Here is a 14,672-nt window from a genome sequence, read left to right as displayed (position 1 = left end):
AAACGTTCACACAGCATAGAAAGCCACCTTGCTGCGCTAATATAAAGGGCAGGAATGGACAGGCATTTAAGAGGGTAATCCCAAGAGAATGGATAATTAATATTGTTTAGGAAGGTGATATTGTGTAGTGTGGGTGATACCATCACCATAAGCCTGAGGTCACAGGGCTATGTCACAAAAGTCTGCAGCTGTCATGGAATATTACCTGGAGTAGTTTTGAAAGCTCGTGTTAATTAAAAAAGAGCCCCATGTTTGCTACAAATGTAGGAGAACCCAATAAAATGTTGATTTGCAAATCCTTCATCTTTGTGAATTGGGCACTTGGTGAGTGTGGTACAATTTTAAGTCCTCTTCCTATTTATAGAAGTCAACTAAAGACCATACAAGCCAATAACCATGCTTTGGTCAAAATTATTCAAATAGCAGGTCATTTGTGAAAAGCAGTTGTCCTGTGTTCATAATTAAACATAGCTAAGGTGAGTTAGTTATCTCACTTTCCAACTGTGCTGTTTCATTTACCAGCATGGCTTCTACTCACAAATGGTCTGCAATACAACATTATTAAAGGTGTCCATGTGGTATTCCTGCCTGTTATGGATTGGGGATGTTGACACATGCAAAGTCTTTTCTTTCAGTGTTATTGTGTTCAAACCACAGTATGGGCTCTGAAGAAATAGGTTTAACGTCAATGAAACTGGGCGGGGGAGGTCTCTCAGAAAAAAGTGCGAGTTGCTTGGGGTTTAGTAGCTCACGACGATTTTCACTGACAAGAAGTAGCTCTCACTACACAAAAGGTTGGAGACCCCTGTTATAGACCATATATAGTTAGGAATTAGCATTTACAAAACCTTGAAAATTCACTGAAAAAACCATAGGTTATAGACCATATTTAGGGGGTCATTAGGATGGAGGATTTTCCGCATCCTCTGGGCCGGCGGAAGCCACCACTGGCCCGGAGGATGCGGAAAATCCTCTGCGGACCCACCAGGACCCACCGCCACATTAGGATGGCTGGTGGGTCATGGTTTAGGTCCGCAGCTTTTCCGCCGCGGCTGGCTTACAACCGCGGCGGAAAAGCACTAAAATGGTGAAGGTGTCTCTTAGACACCGTCAGCCAGATTAGGATGTGCTTGGGAACATGCTTTTCGGCGGCGGCTTTTCCGCCGTGGAAAAGCATGTGTAACTGCACTGCAGGGGCCCGTTGCGGGCCCCCTAGGTGTAGTGGGGGGTGCACATGGGGGGTACCTATGGTACCCCCCTGCATTTGCGTGCACAATGCAGCAGGCACCGCGCGGTGCCTGCCGCTTTGTGCACGCAAATGCTGTGCATGCATTTTTAACATTGCTGCGGGTGCAGCTTGAAGCTCCACCCGCAGCAATGTTAAAAATAGAGGATGTGACCGCCACCCTGGCGGTCACATCCTAATCTGCATAGAGGGAACGCCGCAGCCCATGCGGACGTTCCCTCATGCTCTGGGGTCGCGGACGGACTCAAGTCCGTCCGCGATCCTAATGACCCCCATAGTTAGGAATTAGCATTTACAAAACCTTGAAAATTCACTGAAAAAACCATAGGTTATAGACCATATATAGTTACAAATTCGCATTTACAAAACCTTATTTTACTCACACAAAACCATTGAAATTCCATATATAGTTAGTTGCACTAACTATATATCGCGCACCCGCAATCCACTGCTGATGATGTCACATATTACATCATTCATGACATGGTCAGTGACATCACTGATGACATCACTGATGACATCTCAAATGACATCACTGATGACATCACTGATGACAACATCCAGTGACTTGCTCACCTCCCGACCTACAAGCGCCACTGCGGTATCGTGGAGCTGACTATTTCATTCACTGGCAATATCTTTCATTTGGCATTTTACTCTCTTGTGATTAAGCGCCCATTCCACCGCGTAGCGCTCCGCATTTGCGTAGTTGATAGCAGTTTAGTGCAGATATTGTCTCAGGCGTATTGTGCTATTACTGCTGTTGTCCATCTCAGGATTTTTAATTTTATTTGCTACCTGTGTGCATAGCGCCGCTGTTCTGACTGATCGCATTTGTTTTGGTGCATTTACTTTGCCCTCGCATAGCGTTGTGTTGTTGTTTGGGAGCCCTCCATTTTGTTGTGCCTGCAGCCCGTCCCTCATCCTTCGCTAACGCCTCCCAGCTCACCCTCCCACCCACGAAGCACTTGGAACCACTCGGCTGAGAAGCCCCTGTGACCAGCTGAACTCCCTGCGAAGCGGTTGCTCCTTGCTCACCTCCCGACATACAAGCGCCACTGCGGTATCGTAGCGCTGACTATTTCATTCACTGGCAATATCTTTCATTTGGCATTTTACTCTCTCGTGATTAAGCGCCCATTCCACCGCGTAGCGCTCCGCATTTGCGTAGTTGATAGCAGTTTAGTGCAGATATTGTCTCAGGCGTATTGTGCTATTACTGCTGTTGTCCATCTCAGGATTTTTAATTTTATTTGCTACCTGTGTGCATAGCGCCGCTGTTCTGACTGATCGCATTTGTTTTGGTGCATTTACTTTGCCCTCGCATAGCGTCGTGTTGTTGTTTGGGAGCCCTCCATTTTGTTGTGCCTGCAGCCCGTCCCTCCCCCTTCGCTAACGCCTCCCAGCTCACCCTCCCACGCTCCCCCCCTCCATCTTCCATTTATGGCCAATGCCCCCACGCGCAGCGTCCATGCGCTACGGCCACGCCGAAGGTGCGCCAAAGGTAAGCCCGTCTACGCCCGTCCGCGCCTGGACCGCGCCCAGCGCCAGACCCCCTGGTCCTCGTAATGCCCACCTCTCCCGCATTACTTACGATGCCACCACCCTCCTAGCCCTTAACCCCGACCGCTCCCCCAACTGCATCCAAGCCGCTCCCGGACACACCCATGGACCCTTTTCCTGCAACTCCTGCAAGTTCGAGGGCACCAAAAACAACTCCTCATCTAAGAACACACGACAGACATCCGACCCCAACCACCTAAAATGCATCCTGCTCAACACCCGCTCGGTCCACAGGCATGCCATTGACCTCTGGAATCTACTAGACACCATCTCTCCGGACGTCGCCTTCCTAACAGAAACATGGATGAACGCCACTTCAGCCCCAGACATCACCATCGCCATCCCGGAAGGCTATAAGATCATTCGCAAGGACCGTACCGGCCACACAGGTGGAGGCCTCGCTATCGTCCATAAGAAATCCATCCGCATCTCAACCAGCTCAGACATCAATCTCGCCAACACTGAACACCTTCACTTCCAGATCCACATCGACCCCAAGACCACACTCAGAGGCACCCTCCTTTACAGGCCACCAGGACCCCGCGCACAATTCAGTGAAGACATCACGGACTTCATCACTCCACACGCGCTCCCCTCCGAAGATTACATCCTTTTGAGAGACCTCAACTTTCACCTTGAAAAGAACAACGACCGCAACACCACCACCCTTTTGGACAACCTCGCCAACCTCGGACTTAAACAACTTGTCACTACCCCCACCCACATCGCAGGTCACACACTCGACCCTATCTTCACCTCCAGCAAACATGTCTCCTTCAGCCACACCACAGCTCTCCTCTGGACTGACCACAGCTGCGTTCACTTTACCTACAACAAGCCCACATCCAACAACCACCCCCAACCCACTCAGCAAAGAAACTGGAATAAAATCACCATCGACCAGATCTCCTCTTCTCTTCTTCAAAACCCCCCAGCCCACTCCTCAAACTCAGACCAAGCAGCCACCAACCTCACCCAATGGTTATCCAACAGCGCCGACATCCTAGCACCACTGAAAAAACGACAAATCAAACTAGGCAGCAAGAAGGCTCCCTGGTTCAACGAGGATCTTAAGAAATCCAAGAAACTCTGTCGATCCCTTGAGAAAGCCTGGAAAAAAGACCCAACCACCAGCACCAAGGACGCCTTCAAAAACGCCACCCGCATACACCACCAACTGATCCGGAATGCCAAAAAAGCCGCTTTCAAGGACCGTCTAGATAACAACGCCCACAACAGCAAAGAATTATTCAACATCGTCAAGGAATTTACCAACCCCTCAGCCAACTCCAACGACATCACCCCCTCTCAAGCCCTCTGCAACTCCCTAGCCTTATTCTTCCACAACAAAATTGAAGACATCCACAACAGCTTCGACAACCAACCCAAAGACAAATCCACCCTACCCCCTGCAGGACCCCCACCCCCTCTGAACATCCTCAATGACTGGAAGCCAATCTCCACTGAGGACACCATCCGTCTGATGAACTCCATCCACTCAGGATCCCCAACAGACCCATGCCCTCACCACATCTTTAACAAAGCAGACTCCATCATAGCACCGCACCTCCGAGACGTCATCAACTGCTCCTTCAACTCCGCAACCTTCCCGGAAAGCTGGAAGCATGCCGAACTCAGCGCCCTCCTGAAAAAACCCACAGCTGACCCCACCGAACTCAAAAACTACCGCCCTATCTCACTTCTTCCTTTCCCGGCCAAAGTCATCGAGAAAGCGATCAACAACCAGCTCGCCGCATTCCTCGAAACCAACAAATCCCTTGACTCCTCACAGTCCGGCTTCCGAGCCAAACACAGCACTGAAACCGCCCTCATCGCAGCAACAGACGATATTCGAACTCTACTGGACAATGGAGACACAGTCGCCCTCATCCTCCTCGACCTCTCTGCAGCCTTCGACACGGTCTACCACAGCACCCTTTTACAACGCCACAGAAACGTCGGAATCCAAGGAAAAGCACTGGAATGGATCACCTCGTTCCTCACCGGAAGAACCCAGAGTCCGCCTTCCACCATTCAAGTCAGAGGCCACTGAAGTCATCTGCAGTGTACCTCAAGGATCTTCACTCAGCCCCACACTCTTCAACGTATACATGAGCCCCCTCGCGGTCATCGCATGCCAACACAACCTCAACATCATATCCTACGCCGACGACACTCAACTGATCCTATCACTCACCAGAGACCCTAACACTGCCAAAACCAACCTGCATGAAGGAATGAAAGAAGTAGCAGAATGGATGAAGCACAGCCGTCTGAAACTGAACTCAGACAAAACAGAAGTCCTCATCCTAGGCACCTCCCCCTCCGCCTGGGACGACTCTTGGTGGCCAGAGGCCCATGGAAAAGCACCCATCCCGACGGACCACGCACGGAACCTGGGCGTCATCCTGGATTCCTCACTCTCGATGAACAGACAAGTCAACGCCGTTTCTTCATCTTGCTTCAACATTCTTCGCATGCTCAAAAAAACATTTCGCTGGATCCCCACCGAAACTAGAAAAACAGTCACCCACGCCCTGGTCACGAGCCGACTGGACTACGGAAACACCCTCTACGCCAGTACCACCGCTAAACTCCAGAAAAAACTCCAAAGCATCCAGAACGCTTCAGCCAGGCTCATATTAGACATCCCGCGCAAAGAACACATCTCTGATCATCTGAAAAACCTCCACTGGCTCCCCGTCAATAAGAGGATTACCTTCCGGCTCCTTACCCACGCACACAAAGCACTCTACGAAACCGGACCTGAATGCCTCAACACACGACTGTCCTTCAACACCCCCTCCCGCCAGCTACGATCCTCCAACCAAGCCCTTGCCACTGTACCTCGCATCAACAAAACCACCATGGGAGGTAGATCCTTCTCCTACCTAGCAGCTAAAACCTGGAACTCACTTCCCACTGACCTTCGCCTTACTCAGAACCACCTAGCATTCAGAAAGCAACTTAAAACGTGGATATTTGACAAATGATTCCCCATCCTTCTTCAAGCGCCTTGAGACCCTCTGGGTATGTAGCGCGCTATATACATTTTTTTACTTGACTTGACTTGACTGTATGTTTCTGTAAAGTTAAAATATGTCTTACATATTGAAGAATGAGTGGATGTATAAGTGTCTGGATGAAGGATTTAGTAGGTGTATGACTGACTGTATGAGTGAGTGATTAAATGTGTCTCACTGAGTGCATGGGTTAGTGACTAAACTGTCTTAATTTGTGCATCGTTATGTCTGTTGTTCTGTAAACTGTTGCATGTGTTGATAAGTAGCTATATGAGTAACTATATGGGTTATTGATTGGTTGCCCAAGTATTTGTATGGGAGACTGAGTGTGTGTGTGGGTGGCTGGGAGGTGTATGACTCTGTGCATAGATGTGTGAGCAGTTGATTCATTAGATGTATGGTTTCAAAAGTGCATGTGGAAACAGCTGTATGGGCGGTTGACTGTGTGCATGAGTGTATTGGTGAGTGAATGGATATCTCAGTGCTACATGTCAAAGTAAGTACATATGTAAAACACAGTACATGTGAGAGTTGACATATATAAATAACTGTGCATAAGAGCCAGTGAATGTGTGAGTGGCTGTATGGATCATTGTGAACTTGTATCAGGGATTGTATAAGAGAGTAAATATGTGTTGGTATATGTTTGAATAAGAAAAGTTTGTATAACTGTATAGTTGAGGAAATGGAGGTGTGATTGATTCTTTGCATGACTGACTAGGTGTGTGAGTAACTCCATGGATGAGTGACAGTCTCTGAGTGTCTGTTTACACTGATTGTATCTAAGGTTATATTAGAGTCTGAAGAGGTTCATCGTATTATCACATGAATGATATCATCAGTGATGTGATCAGTAATGTCAAATGAGATGTCATCAGTGATGTCATCAGTGATGTCATTTGAGATGTCATCAGTGATGTCATTTGAGATGTCATCAGTGATGTCACTGACCATGTCATGAATGATGTAATATGTGACATCATCAGCAGTGGATTGCGGGTGCGCGATATATAGTTAGTGCAACTAACTATATATGGAATTTCAATGGTTTTGTGTGAGTAAAATAAGGTTTTGTAAATGCGAATTCGTAACTATATATGGTCTATAACCTATGGTTTTTTCAGTGAATATATATATATATACAAAAATCCTCAAAGCGCTCGTAAGCAATGCGCACTCGGAAGCAGGCTGTTCCCAAAATTGATTTATTCTCAAAATACGCTACTCGTTTCGACACTAACTAGTGTCTTGCTCACACGTGTGAGCAAGACACTAGTAATGTGTTGAAACGCGTACCCCAAGTGCATTCTGGTATTGAAGGGAGGTGAGGGTTTTATACGGAAGGTGTTGCTTATGGCGGCAGAATGCAGCTTTTCACTTTTTCATCAACTCATTGAGGTGTTTTAATTGTTGGAACATTGAACTACCGCACCACCCACTGAGGTAATACTGCTTATTGTGACTGCCAATACCAGAATGCACTTGAGGCATACGCCGGATGAGGCGCACGTACCCGCCCATGTGGGTGTAACTTTTTTGAATAAAGGCAGGTGTTCAATAGCTTGGCTGCCGGAGTTTCTGTGACGGAAGGCTCCTGATCAAGGGCGCAAGCCTGAAACGCGTTGAGTGGCGTAGTGTGATGAACTGTGATTACTGTTACTGCTGTGGCATCCGTGACAGAAGTTCGCCCTCCGGGAGGGCATCCTTTCCTGGGGCTACCTTTTGTTTTGATATATATATGTATATATGAGTATATATATATGTATGTGTGTGTAAATATATGTGTGTGTATATATATATATATATATATATATATATATATTTATATTGTTTGCAAATTAAGAGATTCACCGCACTCCAGGAGGCTAAATTCAAAGTAAATAATTGCAGCTTCAACCACTCCTCCAACGTGTTTTGACTCAACACGGTCTTTGTCACGGTTCATGCGCCCTTCATCTATGTTCACTATTTTATACTCAATCCCATATTGCCACCTGTGCTGCATTCTGGGAGTTGTAGTTTACTTTGTGAATGGAAAAATAATTATAATGATAGAAATTTCATTTCAAATACCAAAGAGTGTATACAGTTACTAATTGCTATTGGATGCTGTCAAATGATAATGCTTCTTATTAACGTAGTCACTGTCAGTTTAGGAAAGATGTGGCAAAAGGAGTGTTCTCAGTAGTAACAAAAGGGTCATTTAGAACATGGAGACCACACACACACACAGAACTTTGTAACTGTTTAAAAAGTGTTTTGCTGCATTTCCCTATCCTGAATGCACACATAAGGTTAGTCAAAGTAAGGAGGCAGCAAGCATTCATTCAGGGTGGGAGGGTATTCCAGACAACCCTTTAGTTTACACACAGTGCAAGGAAATTGATTTTCCACCTGGAGAAATGTTTTCTATATGGAGACTAAAACAATAAATAGAGCTAAAGAAAGCCCTATACTGCAGATTGTCCACCTCCAGAACAACTGCACACATACAGTTATTGGAAACATGAACAAGGATGTGCATCCTATCAGTTTTGTGAATCCCATAAAATGGGTTCATTTACAAAACTTGCTGGCGCAACACTTACATTTTTGGAGATTCAATACCATAAATAATTGTTTTTATATGCACGCAATTTATAGTCGTAAGCAAAGTGGTATTTAAATGAACGTCTAGATCTGTGAGAGCCGCTTTTTAAATACAAATTCTCACATTTAAACCCGCTGATGTTTGTCTTCAAGAAATACAGATTTTTGTGATTTACTCAGTAACATTTTTCTAACCATGTGATCCGAATTAAAATGGGAAATACATTTTTAGCCCAAAGTGAAGCGAACAAAGAACAACTTCTATTTCGCTCAGCTTATTTTTGTCAATCATTGGTTAGGAAGACATTTCTAGTTGGGCTTAGCAGGCCCATTTAGTTAAAGTTTAACAGTTTTACAATAGGATGTGCAAGTACTGCCAAGTACAGCGAGACTTGACTGAAGTTTTTGAATCACGCACTGGCACCGTGTGCAGACATTAGGTCACCAAACAAGGGTGTGACCAGAAATAAGTATCTGATCCTGTTCTCCTGTGTGTAAGCTGAAACCTCTCATTAATGGAGCTGTATTTTAATAAGTTCCATTACTTGACACTCCTTCGCCTCCAAACCTCTAAAGCAGTGGTTCTTAATATCTTAACTCCCACTTGATCATTACTGGAACCCAGGGGCCCCCACTGAATCATAGTTCAGGGGCCCTTACTTTGTCATTCCTGGAAAACCAGGATCCCGGCCCAAGGATTTTCAATGAAATATGTTGTTTTCAAAGGTAAACAATACACAAAAGATTACAAATGATTAAATTGTTTTTTTGATCTACAAACAAATATCAAAGAAATTGATAAATAGCTCTTATGAGAAGGTTGGAGCTTTTCTAAATTCAATTGAAGCCACTCATTGTCCATACTGTATTCTATTTGATCTACTTGCACTGTTACCACGAATCAATAAGGATACTAACGTAATTTCTAGCTTCCAATTTCAAAATTCCTTCAAAGTTACAGAATGTTTTAGGATTTTCAGTTGTACATTTTTTTATATACACTTTATTAATCTGTTAATATTATTTTATTTTCTGAGAAGTCGCTGGCCCCCTTAGTAGGCTTTGCAGACCCCCAGAAGTCCTTGGATCATATGTTAGGAACCAATACAGCCTACTTTCGAGCTGTATAGCAAGAGTAAAATCGAGTTTTAAATGGTTTTATTCCTGTTTTACACAATTTCATGCAAGTTAGGTTCAGTTCAACATATTTTGCCCATGCAAGGACATTGTTCAGATAGAAGAGTGCAGTAAGGTAAGCACCATGCAAAATTATGGTGGTAATGTGAATACAACGAAAAAACCTGGAGCGCCAATACAGTTTTAGCTTGTTATACTGTTCAACTGTTCAATAAACTATATTCGGTTCACATATTTAGGAAACCATAAAAGTTACATTTCATCAATTTAATAAACAGAGCTAAAAAATACAATCCTAGTTATAAAATACAATTGTTCCAGTTTACGTTCTATAATTGTAGGGTCAGAGGGCATCACATTGTACAGTTTTATATTCTCAATCAAGCAGCATTCAAGTCCCCTAGGGTTTCAAACATTTTCTATACCTCAAGGAACATTTCAAGAAACCAACCACAAACGGAATATATTCAGGCTTTAAAAGATGCGAAAAAAAGAGGGTGGGGCGTACCTGTAAGAAGTTTAATTGTTTTAAAATTGATTTTAAAAACAGCCTCCGTGGGGCTTCATAAAAATCACAAAAGAACACAAAGTGTATCAGATTATGAGGAGACAAATTGTCGCAGCCACAGGGTGCTAACACTTTGCCTTTGTGACGTCCCTTAGGTACAGCTAATAAAAGATGGAAATAATCCAATCTAAACCTAATTAGTAAAAAACGCTCATAAGCCAACAAGGGTCACGAGAGGTAAGGCTCCACTTCTAAGGATGTTCTGAGCATCATGTACTTGCGAACGCCAGTTTTCATCAATTCTGTCTCCTCACGCTTGGCTTTTTTACGCATTAAAATAGATTCTTTTGCAAGAGCCACGTCTGCCCTAGTAATACATTCAGGTAATAAAAAAAGGTCCGGGCGCCCCAGCTCACTAAAACACCCCTTTAAATACTTTAGCCATGGTATATCAATCATGTGGTCCAGGCTCAAAGCTTCTTTTAATAATTTGTGGGTGAGGTTTAAATCTTTGTTTAGCCAACTTTTAAGCCAAAAAAGCAACGGGTGCATTGCCAGAGTATCACAGATGTAAGAAAGGCCAGTTTCTTCATGAACAATAAAATTAGATGTCCCTTTAGGAACCCCCAGCAACTGTTTTAAAAAATTATTTTCTGTCACCTGGATGCCCTCCACACCAGTATATCCCCACAATTCGCTCCCGTAGGTAGCTATAGAGACACTCTTAGCTTGATAGATTTTCAACATTGCAGCCACTGGGCGATTGCCCATTTTGGCTGCAAAGCTGAAAATCGCTGCGTTAGACCTGGTCACCTCACCCCTTTTCTTCTTAATTAGGGCGCCCCAATCCAAGTGATCATCTAATAGGACGCCAAGATAGGAAAAAGTCGGGGAAATCGGTACTCTATCTCCGTTTACCCTAAAGGTGTACTGGCATTTTCGATGGAGCCCTACCTGCATTGCATAAGATTTCGAGTTATTTATGGCCAGATCTCGCTCTGCCATAAACCCTTGAAAGGTGTCAAGCAGGATCTGCAAGCTTTTGGGGGTACGTGCCAGGAGGACCGCATTGTCTGCATATAGCAAGACGGGCAGTCCCCTGCGACCCACATACGGAAAGTCAGACCCGGTTTCCAGCAGGGTCTTATCCAAATCGTTGATATAAAGATTGAAAAGGAAAGGGGCCAGGATACACCCCTGTCGGACCCCCCTTTCTGTGTTAAAATCCCTGGAGACCCTCAGATCCTGAGCATATCTAATGTTCTCCCTAGTATCCCTATGTAAATCCCTCAGAAAGTCCACTAGGTTTGCCTCCACCCCCATGGCCCTCATGGACTGCCACAGCTTTCCTCGATTCACACAATCGAAAGCAGAGGAAAGATCCATGAAAGCCATGTAGATTGACCCCCGGGGGCAATGGTGTACTTTCCGAGGATTAGGTAAAGATTGAGACATTGTGCCATAGTTGAGTGACCTGGGCGGAACCCGTACTGGATGTCGGATATAATCTTATTTTCTTCCGCCCACGCAGTCAGTCTATTTAGAACGACTCCGCCAACAACCTTAACCACAGAGTCGATAAGGGAGATTCGTCTATATTTCATTGTGCAATTACGGTCTCCCTTTTTAAATACTGGGACAATTGTGGAAACTTCCCATGATTCTGGGCACCCTTCCTTAGCGACGGCATTCAGCACAGCCACCAGGATTGACAACCAGAGAGAGGGGTTAGATTTAAAAAGGTCAGGTGGGACGCCATCCGGACCTAGAGCCTTCTCGCTTGTAAGACTGGTGATACTATCCTCCACTTCTCGTGCCGTGAATCCGGCTACCTCCTCGTTCTGGGTTCTTGCCTGCAACTGGGGTAAAGTTGAAGCACTTTTGAAAATGGCGCTAAAGTGGGACACCCATTCCTCCTTGTTATATTAGTGCCCAAATCCTCAGCTCTTTCCCTAGTGAAAAGAGGTCTGTTGACAATGTTCCAAAATCTGGAACTACTGGATAGGGACATAGGATCTAAGAGCTCCCGCCATGTGTCCTCTTTTAGTTCCCTTTTTCCGTGAGTCAGCATCTTTTTGTATTTGGCACGTAAAGTACGGATCTGTAAATTGTCCCTAGGGGTTACTTTAAGTGCAACCTTTAATTCTCTTGCGGCTTTAGAACATGATGGATTAAACCATTTGGGGTCACCAGTAATCTTACTTTGTCCTGGAACTGATAACAGAGTCCCTACTATAGAGACAATCCCCTTAAAGGCATTGAGTGTATCTAGAGCTGTTGAGTCAGGATTCAAACAGTAGGAAAATTCTGCCACACAGGACTCTTGAAGCTTTTTATAGAAGAGGGATGGAGTTACTTGGGTCCATTTGAGGCGTTGCCTACCATCTGTTAACTTCAGTGTTCCCGCTGTTGTTACTGAATCCTTCCTTTTCAGCACATTCCCACCTAGACACACACACACAGGGTTATGACTGCTAAAGGGGCTTGCTAATATTGTGTAGCCCAATAAGTAGGATTGAACGTTTGTAGAGATTAAAATATGATCTATATATGAATCGCCACTGTGACCTTTGAAGGTCGGTACCTTTTGTTTACTAGATGGGGATACAAAGCTCATGGCTGATACCAAATCATACTCGTTAAGCATATCATTGAGGACATCTCCATGTAGAGAGTGCTCAAAATTAAGGCCCTGGATCCTTGGGCACCCCAGGTCGCACATTTTGGTCAATTCAGAATTACCACATGGGTGGACATTAAAGTCACCCACAATCATAAGACTATTTCTGTAGGGGCCACAGTACTGCGTAATGAAGTTATTCAGATTAGTTATCTTACATTCCTCTTCTCTATGTACTGCATTATAAAGATTAATCAGGCATACGCTGAAAGTTCCGCGCCCAATAACAATTGCCTGAAAATCTTTATGTGAGGAGGAAATAATCTTAATCATGCATTTCAAAGACAGAGAGGTAAAAATGACCAGTCCGCCCTTTGCTCTCCTACTCGAAGCTGGAATTGCAGGAACAAAAAACGCTTTGTACCCCTCCAAGAAAAGGTTACAGTTAACCAGCCATGTCTCCTGGAGACATATTACAGGGAAATTGCTAACAAACTATACCCATACTGGGTCTTCAAACTTCTCTGCCAACCCCACGATGTTCCATGACAACACGTTATGTGCCTGGATCATAAGATGACCCTCTAGCGGGACAATATTTGTATCTAAATATGGGGCAACAATGGGAGTTCCTGGCAGTTCTCGTTCTAATACCCCCTGACCTATACATATTTCTGGCTGTACTACTATAGATGTTACTGATGCTATTTTAGGTAGAGGCTCAATACCCGGCTGGACAACAATGGGCTCCGATGTCCGGGCTATCTGGTCGATTTGGGTTGTCCTTTCACTCAGTCAATCACAATCGTTCAACCCCGAAAGTGTTGCAAATCTATTCAGTCCCTGGGTGAAGGGAAAAGGATAAAGGGCCCCCCATGGATTATCCCTTCCCGCCCAATGCTTGTGATTACTATTCCTATTGCAGTCCAAGTGCATCTAAGGCCGTAAGTAATGTTCAGTGTTCAGGTTGGTTTGCCTGGGGTTCATCGCCCTGTAAAAGAAGCCCGAAGGCGTACCTGTATACCTTGTTCACTACAAGACAAAACAGCATAGGCCTCCCTGAAGATTCTCTCAACAGGTAGGGGGTTGCTAAAGTTTACCACAACACAGTCCCCCCTTCTTATTTTCCTGGAGCTTCTTGGCCATGCAACACGCCGTACCATAATAATATCATGCACAATATTTGGTCCCGCAGCTGTATTGCGGGACAGCCAATGAATTACTTTGCTTTTTAATTGGCCATAATCCTCCATTGCTCCATCTATTAGGGGAGGGACATTACCCAAGATAACTACCAGCGGGGTAGATTGAGGGGGTAGATCAATGATTGGCAAATTCTGCGGGACAGCATTGACTCGATCCTGCGGCTTTCCCACAGAATTAATAGTTACACAGGAATTCTCTACTACTTGGGTTCTGTTTGATGGCAAACAACCCAAGGTTTTAACAATCCGCCCCCCCACGCTACTAGTAATCAGGGCCGTAGGCCTTGAGTCGTGGTTATTTTGAGGACAGGGGGCATCAGCCAACCCTTCTATACTCCATAGCATGTCAAAAATTATACAAACCACATATGTGTTTCAAAGTGTGGCATTTGCACCAGTTCCAACCGTGAAGCATGGGAGAAGGCTAGATGTATTGAAAGTAACTGATGCATGGCTTTGCTGGATTTTTCAAACTTTGTGTTCAACTAGCGAATCTTAGGTAAAATCTGGTTTGCTTTTATCACAGTTTCTGCTTGTTAAACCTCTTGTCATGTGCACACGTTTTAGTGCAGCATTAAGAAAGTTCAGTGACGCGTGTCCTGCTTCTCAAAATCAATATGTCCTAGCAACGCACCAGGTCAGCACAGCCTGTAAGTATGGTAACACTGACAGGAAAGCAGGCACAACAAACAGCGATGCACAAGCCTTAGAACAAAATAGGTAATTAGAAATAAAAGCGGCACTAATGGTAACATGGCAGATTTGTCCTTTCCGTCTTTTC

This window comes from Lissotriton vulgaris, chromosome 6, assembly GCF_964263255.1.
Source record: "Lissotriton vulgaris chromosome 6, aLisVul1.2, whole genome shotgun sequence".
Lineage (NCBI taxonomy): Eukaryota > Metazoa > Chordata > Amphibia > Caudata > Salamandridae > Lissotriton > Lissotriton vulgaris.
The sequence above is the reverse complement of the archived record's forward strand: the minus strand, read 5'-3'. Positions refer to the sequence as shown.